The sequence below is a fragment of the Plectropomus leopardus genome, chromosome 11 (assembly GCF_008729295.1).
Source record: "Plectropomus leopardus isolate mb chromosome 11, YSFRI_Pleo_2.0, whole genome shotgun sequence".
In the NCBI taxonomy this organism is placed as follows: Eukaryota; Metazoa; Chordata; class Actinopteri; order Perciformes; family Serranidae; genus Plectropomus; species Plectropomus leopardus.
In genome coordinates, this window is record NC_056473.1 from 19,096,820 (window position 1) to 19,115,013 (window position 18,194).

Consider the following 18,194-nt stretch of genomic DNA (forward strand, 5'->3'; position numbering starts at 1 on the left):
TCTCTCAAAAACAGATCATTTCCAGCCCAAGTATTTGGTGATCTGATGTCCCCATCAGCAGGAAGACTGTATTCAGTGCCTTCCAAAACTGTCATGAATGATTGTTACAGTTCTGATTTATATGATTGTTTTCCACTGCTTTGTCAATGTTTAGGTAGGTTTAGGCATGAAAAGGGGGTCAGCGGTCATGGCAGCACATGTAACTACAGTTACTACAGTTACATGTACACCAACCTGTTGTTTTGAATTTCATGCGGGTCATATAAACAGTATATTACATTTAAATACTCTGATTTGGGCCATTTTCCAAATTTAGCATTTTTGGATTATGACATGTGGGATATGCCAGTATTATTCAAGTTTAAGGAACATTGTTTAGGCATGTAAACAGCCAATTCGGAAAATGCGTCTCAACTGTTTTTTTTTTTTTTGTTTGTTTGTTTTTTACAGTAGTTTGGGACACACAACCTCTCGTCTGTTTACTATCAATAGCTCAATCAATCAGGCTTTATTTATATAGCACTTTTCATACAAGCAAAACTGTAACACAAAGTGTGAATACAATAAAACCAAACATTTAGTTTTCTTTTAGAAATGTCAGCCCCCTCTGCTGCTCTCAGGTCTTCCCACCTGAAAAAAAGCCCCAATTTCTGGTCAGAAGAAGAAACACACCTGCTTTTAAACTTCATGAAAGACTTAGATATCAACAGGTTTTTGGATATGTGTAAATAAGGCAACACCAGCCTTTTAAAGAATATAAAGGAAGGAACAAGGAAGTCTAAGAAGTTTGCTCTGAAAACTGTAAAAAAAATTCCTAATTTGATGCAAGACGCAAAATGATGTTAGGTCACATTAAAGCATGGCTGAATGTAAACTGGAGTGTTGTTTGAATATTAATTTTCATTAACCATGTAAACAAAGTAGGAGAAATACTGTCTGTTTCAGAAAAAGGGAAAAAAAACTGACATAGTTTGTGCTAGTAAATGTACTTAGCGTTAAAGTCACATAGGTTGTAGACTTAAACATCTATCCCAGTTTCTGTAGGAAGTTTTGGGGTAAAATAAAGGTTTTAGGCTTTAACTGAACACACAACCAATGTTCTATTTCCCCCCGTTTCTCAGTTGAATCTGTAAAGGTGTACATCATATACACATCATTGCCTTCAGTGGGATGAGTGATTTTGGCAGACTATACAAATAAATAGATAAAAGAAATAAAACTGCAATCTGTAAACACCAGTGAAAAACATATCTCACACTTTCAAGCCTAGTTAAACATGTTACAACTTAACCCAGTACAGTGTAATTTAGATGCAAATTTTTTTTACCCAGAAAGTTGCACTGCAGCCAGCAGCTATCCTATTATCTTTTCCAGAAAAGATTTTCCATCTGGCAAAAAAGAAACACTTGAAAAGGGAGTGAATGAGAGATCCTTCAGTTGAGAAAGAGAGGTGGAAAGATTACAGCTGGCGTGCAGATCAGTCATATGGTTGCACTTCAGCGATACGGCTGGGAGATTGAAGAGTGTGTGTGACAGTGTGCATGTGGGGGGGGACAATAAAAATAAAGAGGAAAAATAGGAGAACATCAAAGAAAGAACAATATAGGTGTTGAAAAGTATTCCTACAATGAAGAGGATCACTGAATGGTGTTTAGTGGAGGACAAAGTGAACTGTCACACAGCAACATAAGCAGCTGCAATATGTCACATGTCAGAAAATATAAAACAGTCTGTGCATGATCACATGGGTGGTGCCTGCTTATCTGCTCCTCTGCTGCCACCACAGCTGCCTAGATGCAACAGAGATACCGTTAGGGTCTCACTGAAATGAATAGCTGTAGCAACCTCCTGCTTCCTGGTCTACTGTAGTAAAACAATTTAACTGAGAAAACAGCCACAACGCTTTTTATGGCTTTTGCTGTCCTGTCAGATTGGAGCCACTGTGTTATCACATACTGGAAGGCGGATTGAAGTGGTCAGGTTATCACACTCTGTCTAGCTCCTGAGGAGGGATTTCTTTCCATTTTGAGATGGCTCCCAGCATGCACTTCACTGCCACCTGGTGTGTCCTTGAGAAAATGTCGTACGGCATGTGGAGATGTGAGGGCAAAACATGTGATGGGCTTCAAAGTTTAAAGGAATTGATGAGTACAAGCTGTATTTTCAGGTGTGTGTGTGTGTGTGTGTAGGTGTGTCTGTGTGTGTGTAGGTGTGTATGTGTGTGTAAAGCAATCTTAAAGTTGCATTAAGTTTTTTTTTTACTATTAGGCGGGAGAGAGACTCAACACCCTGCATTCATGTGGTGTCGTGCAGTGTCACAATAATAGAAAAAATAGTTTCCGATTTGTAAAATTCATGTGAACATCCCCTTAAATCGTAAAAAGAACTTGGAAAGTTGGCAAAAAGTTGGGTATTTTTGTTGTGGGGTTGAAGTCATATATGTAGAAAATGGCAGATGAAACTCGATATTCAGTTAATGGTAATTTTGTTTTTAGAAATTCATGTATTCTCATGTAGGAGTTCAGAGGAAGACCCAAATGCATAACAAAAAGGGCGGATAGATGCACAAACAAAGAGCAAGCTTTAATGCCAATAAAAATGCCCAAAAAACAAACATAACCAAAACACAAAGTACAAATGAAACACGAACCAAAAATTAAACCTAAACCAACAAGGACCACAAGGAAAAACTCACAGGTGAAGACAGCAGTAAACACACAAAGACGACACAGTGGATCACAGACAACCTGATTGACTGAGTAACAAAGGGAGACACAGACATATATACACAGAAAGCTGATAACAAGAACAAGACACAGCTGAGGTAGGGAGGTGGACACAGGTAAGAGGAGGGAAACACAGGGATTGGCTAACAATCAAAGGTGTGGCATCGAACACAAGGGTGGACTACATGAGACTAAAACAGAACAGGTGTGCATGGAAGATTCTGAAAACAGGGAAGGACAAACAAGACTAATAAAAGACACATGCGATAAAAAACAGGTGAGGACTATGCAACTAATGAACACACAAAGACAGAAACTAAAACCAGACATGAAACATGAAGAGCCCAACTACAAAATAGAACAGGAAACAGAACATGAATAACATGAAACAATGAAAACACAAACGGAAAATCCCTAAACAAAGTCCACATTATAACAGAATACCCAGGATCATGACCCATATTGCATGTCAATGTTTTGCATAATTTGTAATATGGTATTAGTTTGTAACCGTTAATTGCTGTACATCTAGCATGACCTAGAATTGATAAAAAGGTTATTGAATTAGGTAACACAAAATTATTGTAGTTTTAGTTGTTGAACCAGTGAAGCAACAAGTCTAGGACAACATTACTTTGTAATATAATGCTTATCAATGCATTATTAAAATGCTCTGAGCAATAAAATACAACACATCTTCTTGTTTCCAAATTATGACCTGATGCTCATGAACACACCAAAGTTGGAAGAATGACTCCCCAACGTCGCTTAAGCGCTATCTGCCGAAAGTGTGAGAATGGGTATGGTGTATAGGGGTTGCAGATATTTATGATGCAGGTAACAAGTGAAATGAAAATATTTCACTTGTTTTTTCCAATCTCACACTTGGCGGCTGCATCTCTGACCAATAAAACTGAACAGCATAACATAGTTAATGCCAATCAGAGCCCACTCTATTTACCTGTGGTGGTGGAAATTGACAATTCAACAGTTAATGCTGTTCCATTGCAGAACAATTTTCCAAAATAGCTCCAGGCTCACTGTTCTTGCTGTACAATATGATTGAACAGCATCTCTTGTAAGTGGAAAAAAGAAACACTCTTAACTCAACAGATCAGTAATAAGAGTTGTTCAGTTCTTTCCCTATAACAGTTACAACACTGGGTGGCCCAAGTTTCAATTGTGATTACTGTGCTGCTGTTAAATCAGTGCTACATAAAATAGTTTCTTGTAATAGTATTACAATAGTACAATAGTACTCCACAGTTGATGGTTGGTCAGCCGTTGTCAGGCTTTTTGTAAATGCAGAGCCAAGTCGTTTCCCCAAAGGCATCTTCTTACCATGTGAGTCATAAGGTGTAGTCTAGGAGCCTATACGCAGCTAGTCTGTTGGTGCAGCTAACTTGCTAACTTATGTGTGTGTTGGTGTGTGAAAGACATGGAATCAAAACTACCTATTTTTGCAGAAACAGACTTTTAAGCTTGGGACATTTGTTACATCATGTGAACCTCACCTCCACCAGCAAACAAACTTCTACCTGCATGCAGCTCTGGAGCTTTCAAACAAATATTTTTTGACAACTGTCAGTTGCCAAACAGTGTGCATGAGCTGAGTTGTCTATTGAGTGACCACTCAGGATATGTGGCTTGACATTCAGACTGCAAAATGTGAGCACATAGGTCATGACATAAGTCTTTGGCATTACATTGCAGACTCTTGACTCCTACAGTGCAAGCTGTAATTAGACAACATTTCTAAAACTGACTAAAATTGTGCAGCATATGACCAGCTTAACTGACACCCATCAGCTTCGGTTGTACTTTGTTGAGTAGCCTACTGATTTTCAAATGTAAGCATGATAACACACTAAACTAATATGGTGAATATTCTAAACAAAATGCTTAACATTATTAGTATAAAGTAATTATTATGAGCATTAACTTGTAAGCATTTAGATCAAAGCACCACTACTAAGCTTACTGTGCAGTGCCATTGAGCTGAAAGCATTGCTCTAGGCTCTTAGTCGTGCTTATACTTTATAAAATTTCCTACTCACCATTTCCTCTTCTATCTGTTAATTCACTTCTTTATAAGACAGAATATATCATCTAGATATGATAATCTAATCATTTGGACAGAAGAGAACACAACATGAGGAAAAAAAGAATAGATTTGATTATGCTTAATCAATTCCTCTGAAATTTGTCCCAGCTTTGCCAGGAATCTGGCAATAAAGTGCGATCTAATCAAATGCAATTTACAGAACAGAACTCTTAAAGGGTGTGCTATGATGACATCTGTGGCAACTGTCAAACTCAGCACAGAGTAAGTGTGAACATTTAAACTCTGTCTCTTTCAGGTGGTTGCTGTTCATCGCTTGTGATCAGAGAGCAGCAGGGATGACTTGGGGGCCTGCAGAAGGCTGTTGGGTGTCTATGATTCTCTGCTTCTGTCATCCGTGCCCACAGAGAAGTAAAGGGAAAAGTTTCTTTATAAGGAAGAATTGCAAAGGAGGACACAGACATGGAACTACATTCAGATGCGCTACTGATAAAAGGCACTGCAGTAATAAGAGTGAGGTAAAGAGAATGCTAGAGAGGGAGCCAAATGAGAGACACAGAAAGAGTGCAAAATATACCCTTTTAATCTCGGGGTCGGCTCTCCTAGTAACACACAAAAAAGGGTTGTTACAAAAAGCTTACTCTTACCTCCCACCTCTCGTTTTTTCTGCTGTCTGCCATCTCTCTTTGTCTGCCCTTCTCTTGCACCGCTCAGTGAGGATATCACAAAGCATCAGGCCTGAGACAGGTAGGAACAGCAAGAAGGCAGAGGATAAAGATTATCAAACACTGAGATGGAGGTGATTTGCCCGCTTGTGTGTCTCCAGAGACAGAGTTAAGGCCTCTGTGTGTCTCTCCCCGCTGCTTGATAATGAAGTCAGACAGTCTGGCAGAGAGATGGCTATGATCCCTGGTCAGCAAGGCCACAGAGTGACCGTGCAAATGTCTCTCTTACTCAAGCAATCAATGTCGTCAAGGGCTGGCCCGCACCAGGTCGGCTTGCCCAGCCAGGCTCTGGAGGGGAGGTTTAGGATAGTAATTCTAAGAGAAGGAAAAGAGAAGTTGCTCAGGGACAGAGGCTGGAGTGGTGCTGCTTTGCTGAGTGAGCAGAAGTAGTGGATATACTTTTATGTTGGATGAAATATTCTCACTTTATCAGCCTAAATCACTGAATTGAGCTGCTACAGCAATGTCTTTCAACTACACTATCATGACCACATGGAAATACAATTCTCACAAGACACAGCTCTCTCACTCTCTGTACTGCACTCTGTATTAAGAACTTGAATTCTGTAAAACAGCAAATAGTCAATAAAAGTGCTCTATGCTAAAAGCATATAAAACCAACCGTCTAGATTTTATCACTGAATTATGACATTTACATTGCTACTGTAATTCTCCCATCAAATACAAACACTAAAGCACCACATAACATAAATATGCCACTGCAAAAGTTTAAAAGATATAAACCAACCTGCTTCTATAAAAAGCCTACTCTTATTCTGTTGCAACTAATTTGTTTATTGTAAAACAGAAAAAAAAACATGTAAGATACACATCTAAAGTGCATACTTTCAATGTATTCAACCTTTAAATCCAATTTAAAAAAATACATAGCGTATTAAAGCAACAGCTCTGACAGTATTGTTTACTCTGAAGGAATGACTACTGAGGACAATGGTGCAGCTATCAGTAGAAAAAGCCAATAGCTTCTTAATAATATGTTTCAAAATCTTCCTTGTTTGCACATTAGGCTCTAGGTAAGCTCCTGTCTAAATCACCAACAGCACAATTAAAATCTCTAATAAGTAGATTTTTCATATCTGGCACTCACTTTAAGTAACTCATTTGCACTCTCACCTCTTTAACCTCTTATGGCTCAAAACAATATCTCCATCCTATTCCCTCTTCCACTCAGCTTTAATGTCACTGTTTCTATGGGGTTGTTTTTAGCAAAAGCAATACTTTGTTTTCAAAAGATCTTAAAACATAGTTCTTTTTTAGCATATTTTGCTCCATTAAGATTTTGAGATGAAATTCTGAAAGTACTACTGCCGAAAAGTGATCGACAAGGACCGAATCAACAGATGTTGATCGGTTTGGAAAAAAATAATCCACACATCTCTTTTCCCTCTAGTTACTTCCAAGAAGCTGTGGATTTGCACAAGACTATAGCCATTACTCTCCTGACCATGAGAGGGAATGAGTCAGAAGACTCCCTTTCACTTTCAGAGTCAGAGTTCAACTGAAGCACCTTTGCTTTTTCCTTTAATTGCTTTTTTTATTCTGCTCCTTTTGATTCTCTTTTTTAAATTCTCTTTGAGCCTGACAATGTAAAGACAGTTTAATCATCCTTCACACTAGTCTCTCTTTTAGTTATTTGCTCATCAGTGTTCATCTCATCCTTCTCTCCTTCCACACTAGTCTGATTCGGTTCCTGCTGCACATCCATGCCAGGCTCCTGTGCTGCCTCCCTCTTCCTCTTGCTTCTGTCGCTGCAAAAATGGTGTTGTCAAAACCATAAACTTTTCATTGCCACATTTAGCTCATTGTTGTCATTCCTTAAAATCATGTACAATTGTCTCCTAGACTACACGCCATGCTTCAATTTGGCTGATTTGCAGCCTGACATCTGCATTTGCATTGCTGACACAATGTGACCATGATGTGACGGTTCCCTTTCCGTCACCTTGACACCGATAAATGGTGGCAAGTAAGAAAGGATGATTTTTTTGGCAGGATTTGAAAGGGGAAAAATGCTTACACAACTGTTGCTCAGAACTATTCCATTTCCAGCAACAGTATTAACTTTTTTTATTGATTCCAAAACAACCACACTGTTCATCCTGGACACTACCTTCAAACTTTCACATCCAACAACCTCTTCTATTGCCAAACTACACTCCTCCACCAAGCATTCCACACCAACCGGTACTCTGATACTGTGCTGCCAGGAAAGATTTCTAAAATCTGCAGCCCTCTTGTTACCCCAGCTATGACGCCCAGTGTCGCACTGGCTGCCGCTGCACAGAGCGAACAACCCTGTGAATCCAAACAGTGCTAAGGAAAACTTAAGTGAACTTTAGTAAGAAACTGTGGGAGCCACCAGTGAAAAAAAGAAACAACAAACCTTGAGAGAAGATGCACATCTACTCTCCGAAACACCCCACTTGTCCGCAAATGCTCACATGTGCACAAGAGAGAAAGGGAGAGATGCAAGGCAACAACAGCAACAATAGTAACTATAATGATCATAACAATAGCAATAGAAATATGAATATAAACATTGGCAGTGTCTAAAATGTCACATGTATATATTATAAGATTGTATGTGACAATAATAAATTGAGCATTGCCTTAGTTCAGGCAGGCCATGGTGTCAAGCTCTGCTACTGTTGGTATCAGCTGGCCAAATGACTTGCTTCTAAGCATCTGATTCACTTAACTCACTTGCGCCGCCTTATTTAGGCTGTTCTAGCCGGCCTGCTCTTCCCTTCCCCTCTGTATGCCGCTTTTGCACCTCCTCCTCCTTGCCTCATCCTTTGTGCCGTTCTGACTTGATCTATGGTGTTGTGTCATTGATGCCTGCTCTGTGGGGGTTTTGTTCTTTTCTTTTTGCTGCTGCTGCTGCTGCTGCTCCCCCTTCCTCAGGAATGTGTGCTGTTGCTGTTTAACACTTTCCACGTAAGCATGTGGAAGGGCAGGGGGTCCTCAGAACAGAGCCATACCGCCAAATAGTAATATATGCAATGAGCTAAATCTAAAAGCTGCTAGGAAGTGTTTTTCTTGACTCAGTGGTCCTGAATGAATTATAGGTGTATAATAGTTATAGCACCATGATAATAATAGAAGTAGTAGGTACTGGGCAGGACCACAGCATCAGTGCAACCAGGAACCACGATCCAGACGCAGCTGCATTTGAAGAAAACCTGTGAGACAAGGGACCTCCAAGCCTCTGGAGAAGATGAAGAGAGAAAAAGAAGGAGAAAGGAACTCAGAGTATCATAGGAAGTCCCCCGGAAGACTAGGCCTCTATCAGCTTAATACGGGCTGGTCCATGGCAAGTCTGAGCCAGCCCTAACTATAAGTTTTATCAAAGAGTTCCAGTATGATAGCAAACTGGGACTCCATTATTGACATTGGACACAATGAATGAAGGAATTGAAATTATGCCATTGTTTCCTAAACACTCTGTTTCATGTCCACGCTGATAAACAGTAATGAGAGTTTTCTGAAATTTGCAAATTTAACTCTTAAAACTCAGGCCAAACAGTAGAGGAAAATATCCCTTTTCAAAAGCAACTGCCTGTGGATCTGAAGTACACGATGACATGCACTGATCCAACACATAAATTAACATGTTCTCTCTCTGCTGGAGGTACTATGTGTTTAGACCAAACGTGAAGCAAATTTTAGAGACAGTCAATGGAAAGATGCAGTTAGAGGCAAGTTCACCAGGGTCAGCAAGAACTGATGCAAGGTCCAGCGAACAATGTATGCTTCATGAATGTGCACAGATGAAAGGAATAAAAAGAGAGTTCTGAGAGCTAATCACAAATATGCAAGAACACTCCCACACATACAGTTGGTGAGTCCATTACGAGCTCAGAGTCAAGTCAAGTCAATGTTATTTATATAGTCCTATAAAAGAAAATTGCTTTAAGGGGCTTTACCAACTGTACAACATAAGGCATTGTCTATCTGTAGACCCTTACAAAAAACCCTTTAAAAGAGAAAAAAAAGGATTAAACCCCAGAAAGACTAAAGGAGCAATCCCTCTCCCATGACCGACAAACATGCAATCTTTTGTGTACAGAAAAGACCAACATAATAACAAAATAGATCAACATTATAAAATACAGTATCATCCATCCATCCATTCATCCATCCATCTTCGTTCGCTTACCTGGGACTCTGTTGCGGGTTCTAACCCCAGTTCTGTGTTGTATTTACTTTGGTCATATGACCAAGTAAATATATTATCAGTTTGACAAAATTAGACATAGAAAAAATATAGATTATAAGAAAAAAGTGATACTCTGTATCAAAACAGGAAAAGTCACAAACAAAATGCAGCAAAAGCCCCAAATTTACCATCTCCAGCCAACTGATGACCAAACAGACAATCCCTGACATTCCATGTATGCAACATGTAAGGTCCTCAAGTCTGTTCCAGATTTAATAACATCACTCTGTTTTTAGGTTGCAATGAATGTGGGTGCTGTCATATGTGTGCTGTCATTTCTTTGGCCAGCCTTGCCAGCACTATATAACTCATTAGTTGTTGGCCATAATCCTGTTGTGCACTCAATGCTTTGCCAAATAACCAGAATGGTATCTCTGCATAAAAGGGGAAAAAAAAAGAAAAAAGCCTGCTCTTTGAAACAGCAACCGTTAAATCACCTTCCCCTCTTCCTCTGTTTTTTCCTCGTCTCTTCGGCCTGCCACGTCCCTGACTGACTGCCCTGCTGTTGAACATGATGTAACCTTCCTTCACAAAGGCAGAGATCAAGAGTTTGACATCATTAGAGTTTAGACATTGCAACCATAAGTTAAATTAATTTTAACTTTGTTTCTGTAAGAGTGATAAATCAAGCTTGAAGTCATCAGTAGTCCTGAGAAAGATGACACATGAGCCTCATGAATTCTCTTTCTCCCCCTCTGTCTCTTTTTCTTGTGTCATTTGATTTTGTTCACTTGAATAGAACTGCAACTGTCTGCACCCACAGAGAGCATCAGCAGCTTATTTAAATTTTTAAAATTTCCGTTGTTTTTAAATTTTTTTTTTGCCTTTCTCCTTCTCTGTTGTTTTAAATATTTTATGATTTACATCATTTCTGCAGCCGGATTACTAGAAGCTGGTCTCCGTTTTGTTGTTTGCCTTTGGAATAGTGGAAGAGGGAATCTAAAGAGGTGCTGCCCCTTCTTTTCAATATCATCAAGTGAAAGTTGGATCTGAACCATAGATTACATAAAGGAAGTGAACATTGCCTCTGGGTGTGAAAAATGAAGCCAATGTGCAACTTGCATTCTTTCTAATAGCCAGCAGGGGATAACTCTATTGGTTGCAAAAAGAAGTAAGATTGTATAAAAGTCAACAAGAAAATGATCCTACTTATCACTTGATTTATTACCTCAGTAAACATTTTCTTAAATAGTTTATGTTCCCAACCACTAGTTCAAAGTCTTCTTTAATGCAGCATGATGTTCATTTTGCAAATTACTGTCCCATTCAGAGTAAAATAGACAATAAAGCAAGGATTCTTTCGGGCACCTTGTGATAAGTTGACATGCTACCACAGCGACAAGATAGAGGAGTACCAATGCCTTTCCATGGGACTATGTACATTTAAATTGCTGTGAACTTGTTTATCAACATATTCTCATTCCCCGCTCTTCAGATACTAATGCTTAGTCAGTTGGCTACATGTAACAATATGATGCTCTAGGTACCCCTCCTGCATTGGTTTTGGACAGTCAGAGACAGCATCTGAATGTAATTGTTACCTGCATTGTTTCTTTTCTAAATAAACTTTTATAAACTTTTTCACAGGAAATGTACAGTTCCTGCTTGTTAAATGCATATAGTCTCTTTTCAAAATAAACTAAAAATGTAAACTTAGATTTAGTTCCTTAGGCTTAGGCAACAAAATACATGGTTGGGTTCATAACAAAACATAATGATTTGTTTAAAATAAGTATGTTTTTACAAGCGCAACAGAATGTAACTCTGCCAGCGTGCTACACATACAAGGACACTACGTTATTGTTAAAATAACTCTTTTGATTTCACACATCCATGAGCAGCAGACTTGTCATGGGTGAAAGTCTCGAGTTTGCTTGACCCATCCACCTGCTCTATGTAAACTTCTCACTCCTTATAATTGCCTGGAGTGTCCAAAAATGACACCAGCCTGTGTATTTCACCTTGCTACTAAATGGTGCCTCGCTATCTGACACAGAAGGCCATTGACCAAGAGGCAGTATTTGGTATAGGTGGGCATGCATAGTATCCTCTGGTTCTCAGTCAGATCCACTCCTTGCTTCTCCAGCTCCACCCTCTTATCCAAATGTAGTCAGTTCTGGCTCCAGAAACCTAAGATGAAGACGGCCAAATTGTCAAACTCAAGGCTTCAAAATGATTCTGAACAAACCATCATCTAAAATACAACTAAATGCTTAGCAAATTATTAATTTGCCAGTGGATGCCATTTACTAGTAGAGTTTGTTGGGCCTTTGAAAAAACAAAGCATTATGTTTAATGCCAACAATGGTGATTCACTGCAGCATTTCGCTTTCCTACTTAACAGATTTTTCTCACTTTGAAAAAACAGCAGTGGGGGTTAATCATTAAACACAACAGTAACCATTTTCTTCTGCACATACTGGAGCATATTCATTTAAGTTGAATCGTTTTATAAGATGGTCATGGCGGTGATTGCACTGACTTAATCCTGAATTGGGCCAGTTGACAGCATTAAATCATGGTGCGCAATGGACAGCATTCAAAACATGATTTGAAAAAAAACCCAGATTGATGATTTTTTTTTTTTTTAATTTAAACTAAAATATTTGCCTAAGATCAACAGACTGCTTCCTGTTTCACAAAGGTAATAAAAGTCATTTTAGATTTTTTCTAATGTTAATCAAATTTTAGTAAGTGAAAAACAGGGTGTGCTAAAGTATGCACCATCTTTGTAACTGTGTCAGAGAGAATTATTTGATCAATTTTTCACATCATGCTGCTTAGTTCTCATATTCAGATTGTAGCTGCAGTTTTTGAACATGAATTGCTACCAATTCGGTCTTTTAGGCCAACAAATCTCAATGGAGTTAAGCGTGTTAAATTCAGAAAACACGAGCATAATGTGTTCATTTGTGGCGCACTGATCAATAGCTTTTGGATGCAGAAATTCAGTGTGAGTGTGAATGACTAACCCTAAGGGCATACCACACATGATGGAAAGACATTCGACACTCAGTAGTTCAGTTGCTGGATGGTTGTGTATATTTCTTACACACTGATGTAGCTGTGAGAAGTATTCAGAGGCTATAAAACAGGAGAAAACAGTAGCTGAGTAGGTCAAAAAAGGACAGACGTGGTTTATCAAAGACACAAAACCTCCAGCTGAGAGAAGATATTCCATAATAAATCATCAGAGATGAGAAAATGGCTTGTCCTTGGCATCACAATTGTTTCAAAAGTAATCAGGCCCATTGGGCTTTGCCCCAAACATTGCGAGACCATAAAAATAACATCTTCCCCTCTGGCAGGTCTATTTTTGTCATAAGGAATTCAGCTGCAACCTATTTGTCTTATTATATATTTAAAATGTTTGTAATAAATTAAAAGATTGATCAATTTGTATTTGTACTACATGTATATGCATGTGTGCATTACATGATAATCATCATCATCATCTCAGGGAAGGGCTGGAATTGTTACTTGTTGTTACTTAAGACTAGATCATTGTTTTGACACATCAAATTTCCCAACAGAGTGTGCAATATTTCCCATTATAGCTAATGGCTCTACAGTGCACTTTTTTTTTTTTTAATACAGCAAGCATGTTATGGTTATATCCAGTTTATCAAATCATAGTTTCATGGTTTTAGCCAGTTTACTTACATCTAACAAAAACATAGTGAAGACAATTATCACTGATAGAGGAGCTGCCAGGTATTTTGGACCCAATGAGGGCCCCAAGTGAAGCAAATCCAGCACAAATACTTTAACCACACCTTTAGAACCCAATCGACCCATTCAAAGTTTTAAATCACTGTATCTTTGCAATTTTGTACTAAATATTGTATAAGATAAAATCTCCTGTAAATGATGATAGGTTAGTACTTCTCCATCCAAAAAAATCTTAACGTTATTATATATTTTAGGGCTCCAGTCAGTCATGGGCCCTTAGAATTGTCCTAACTTTTCTCTCCCATGCAGCGTCCCTGATGTTGAGATCTTGGAACACAGGAACATTGATGATAAGTGGTCAGGGCATGAACTAAATTAATCAATCATAGTTTTATAAATCCCCTTCAGGTTAGGCAAGGCAACTTATTTGTATAGCACTTTCAAACAAAGAGGCAATTCCTAGTGTTTTACAGGACAATGAAATGTACGAGAACAACAATAAAATACAGTAAAATAAGAAAAAAAGATAGAATAGAATAAAATTAAATGGGCAGTGACAGTTCAGGTACAGTCCATTAATAAAATGTCCACAATTCAATAAATAAAAATAAAGTCAGTCAAAGGCAAAGAAGACCAGCAGAAATTTCAAAAGTGGCCAAACTTGGCGCGCATTTAAGATAATCGAGAAGTTGGTGCCATCTGTGTGCAGCATACGGCAGTAGCTTAAAGCAGCTTCATTGTGCTCCGTTTTGGCACGAAGCACCACCAGCTGACTGCCTCCTAAAGATCTGACAGATCTAAGTTCATATTCTTTAGGCAGATCAGAAATTAATCTTGGCCAGAGTTGTTTCAGAGATTCATAAACTAGCTGAAGTACTTCCATAAGTACCTTGGATCCAGTATAAAGATTTAAGAACAGGAAGTCTGTACTCAGCTTACTTGGTTGTTGTTAGAACATTGAGCTGTTGCTAAATGGTCTTTGGGGGAAGAATAAAAATTTTTAAAAAGATCAATACTATTGTCCATCCAGCTTTGCTCATGTCTTGTCTCGACATGAGACCTTTAATTCTTGCTATTTGTTTGAGATTACAAAATGCTGACTTATGTGGTTGTGGGCTTGATATGGTAATATGGTCTGTTATAATATGACCGTTTCACTGTACAAGTATTTCACTGAAAGAACTTAAGTTGCTCACATCACTTACAGCACTTATACAATGAGTCAATGGGACATTGTTGACAGAGTTAGGTATATCTGAATGTTTTCTGTGTTGCTTAAACAAGCAATCTTATTGTCTTGAATGATTTCACACAGAGGTAGCACAGGTTGAGAGGACCATGCACTGAACCAGGAGGGACTCCACATATCTCGGTGAGCCACTCAGATTTACGATCACCAGTGGCAGCACCATTGCAGATGAAAAAGCTGGAACAGCTCCTCTTATTAAGATGTGACCTAGCAAATCGATTTTCTTAGACATGGTACATCAGCAACAAATTATGAGGATAGTAAGTTAGAAAGTTAACAAAACTCTCTATGTTTATTGTCTCAAATTGCATTAGCTGTAAGAGGACATTATACCAGGTGAACAGCAGAAGCTTGTGGTGTACAGGCCGGTAGGACTGGAGGTAGACAGTAGCAGCAGAGGGCACTTTTGTATAAAAACAGCTGTTTCGAAATTTGACATTGCTCAGTTTCAGGTGAGTCAAACTAATTTTGAACAAGAGCAATTTATTTCCAAACTTTCAGCCTATTTTTTTCTGGTTCAGCTACTTTTTTTTGTATAGGTAAGGATAAATCGACTGTAATGTCACATCCAATGATCCAGCAAAACTGTTCCCAACTTGTCTGATTGCCTGATTGCTTGTGTCGGATTTCTTTGGAGTGCCCTCTCTGTGCTCCCAGAAATAATGGCCACAACTACAAAAATCAGACCCAAATGTTAAGAAATCAGACCGATTGAACACACTCGTAAATACAGTCTCACCCACTTATGCGCATACCTCTTTGCCCTTATTTTTTTTTTTCCGAATGTGGAGTAATTGAAGCTAAGAAAGTAACTGATGTTTATAGTGTTCATTAAAAACAACTAAAAGGCAAAGTCCTTGTTCTTGTATTTTATTCCATACTGTATTCTTAGTTTCAGCAAGGTGATATTTTCATTTCAAAGGTACATTAAGGGAGTTCTCATCAATGAAAAATACTCACACTGTAACTAAACCACCACCCAGTGACTCACTATGGATGGAAAGAAGGAGGTACCAAGATAATATAAATTTGGGCTCAAATGATGCATGCATGTGTTTGTAAGATTGTTTGTGTAGGGGGACACATGCTTATGCCATTGTGCTCACACTCTTGACTGCACACTGGTGGGTGGCAGAACTTACTTGAATTTGTATGTTAGGAAAAAGGAAAATCACTTAACGTCACGCAAATTACCTCATCTCACCATCAGATGCCAGTCACACATTGGGAGAGCCTGTAATTATGAAAATGGTTAAGAAATGAGTGGCATGAGGGAACATCATGGCGAGACATTGAGAGAGACAGAAAGAAATGTCTTTTTTGAAAGCCTTGGGCTCTGATTGTTGCCCCACATTGAGATTAAAGCTCAAATCTACTATATAGCCTACAGAGCACACTACCCCTCCCTGGCAGCCACCACCCCGTCATTTCTCTCCCATTTCCTAATACTGACAGTCAGGGCCACAGTCAGTCAGTGCCTAAAGGCACACTATTGCTGTCAGTTAGCAGGAAGTGCCATAGGCATGATTTGCTTTGTCTTCTTTTATAGTGGCATTGTTCAAACACACATTCATTTCCTTGTATAAAAAGCAAGACGGTGGTTAAAAAATATCCTTATGGCTGTCGTCACCGCTGTTCTACAGTAAAGGTCAGCTCTCAGAGATTAGCTTCAGCTTCTTTGTAAATTCTGCTGGCTGAATATGGCTGTCATAATAGAAAATCCTCTTCTGGTTGCAAGAAGCCAACAAAAAAAAATTCATGATGCTAATTGATTGTTTCCCACTGTTGTGGTAATTGTGTATCAGCAAAGGAGGCAGTGATATTGTAAATATCATGAGGGACTTGAATAGGCCACCCTGTCTTTTGGTGTTTGCTGTGGAGGCAGTGCTGTTTTATTCTCACCCTTACGCCCCCTGTGATGCACCGCAGTAAAAATCACTGACAGTAATTATGTTGAAGCAGATAATTTACCAATGGAGGGTTGAATATTTACAACAGAAAAGTATTTTGGTCCATTATCTCCCAAGCTAAAGATGCAAATATGCTTGATGAGATCAACACTGTAAAACTAAGGAGGGAGTGACTCTTCTAATCAGCTACCATCTGCATATTTCACCACTCCAACTGTACAATAAGGATGTCCACAGCATTTAATCATGGACGAGTATTAGAAGCTAATTAATCAGTGGCCCGAGTCCTGCTGTCCAGCTCTACTGGACATCAGAAGATCTTTGATGGTTTTCAGAGGAAATGAGCAGGGACAAGAGGCTTTGATTGTGTCCGTTTTTTTAATGACTGTATGATCAGCTCTATTCTGAGATGAAGGATCATCAGCTTGATATGCAGTTTACAAGGACTGTAGTCCAAGACAAGTCCAAGAGAGAGCATGGTCCAAGACAGCAAGTCGAAGCCAAGTCCATCTGGGCTTGAGGAAGAGCAAAGACTGCCAAACATTAAGCCCTCTTCATAATTTAAGGATTATGTTGACAAGGCCAACTACAAAACCAACTTGTTTTCTGTCTCACAAGCATATTCAGTAAACACGTGTATCAATACACGGATTTACTCTCCAACTCTTTTTGTATGCAAAGTTGTGATTTATCTTGCAAACGTGTGAGCCTTAGTAATTCTAGATGCATTCCCTCCAGCCTCTCTGTTTTTCAATAGTCTGTGAAGTTGAAGTGACAATATTACAGTCGAGATTCTCACATCTATCCAACTGAAATACAGCACTTGGCCTCGAGCGACTGATGGGCAGAAGGACAATCTGTCAATACATTGTCAATACATTATCATCTTATAAAGCATAGCCAAATATTTGAGGAGAATTGCAGTTACCTAATCAGATATTATTAAATATCTTGTCTTAACATTGAGGTTAATATCGTTTTTGCATTGGGTAGCCTTGCTTTAATGTGTTAGTTTATTCTTACAACACTGTAATTTCTGATAATTCTGTCATCATCTCTATATGTGTGCCTTGTGACTTGATCATACTATATTATATTAATTCTGCAACAGTCACTCAAGTGTGAGTTTGTGACATTTTTCTCATAAGTTATCAGTGATACGTAAGGGACTGTGTATGTGTGTCCTACCCAGAGGCTCCTAACATTATGGGCACGAGATCTGTCTCCTAGTTGTCTGTCACAGGTGGTAAAGCATGTCAAGGCTGAGCATCAGGATTGCCACACCCATCAGAGAATATGTTTTTGAAATTTGAGATTTGGACACACACACACACACACACACACACACACACACACACAAAAAAAATTGCTCTTTCTGGTCATTTATTCCTGTGAAACTAGCACCTTGACCCACAAATCCTACTAGACAAGTCAGAGGTGATCAACTTAAACATCTTAAGACCGGATTTGGAGCTCAAGCTGCATTTGAGTACTTCAGCTCTGTCTGTTGCAACAGAGAAGTTTTTTATCATTTAGAAAAGATATTCCTTAACTGGCTTTATCCAAGTAGTCTCTCTCAATCCTTCTTCCTTTTATCCTATGACTGTCAG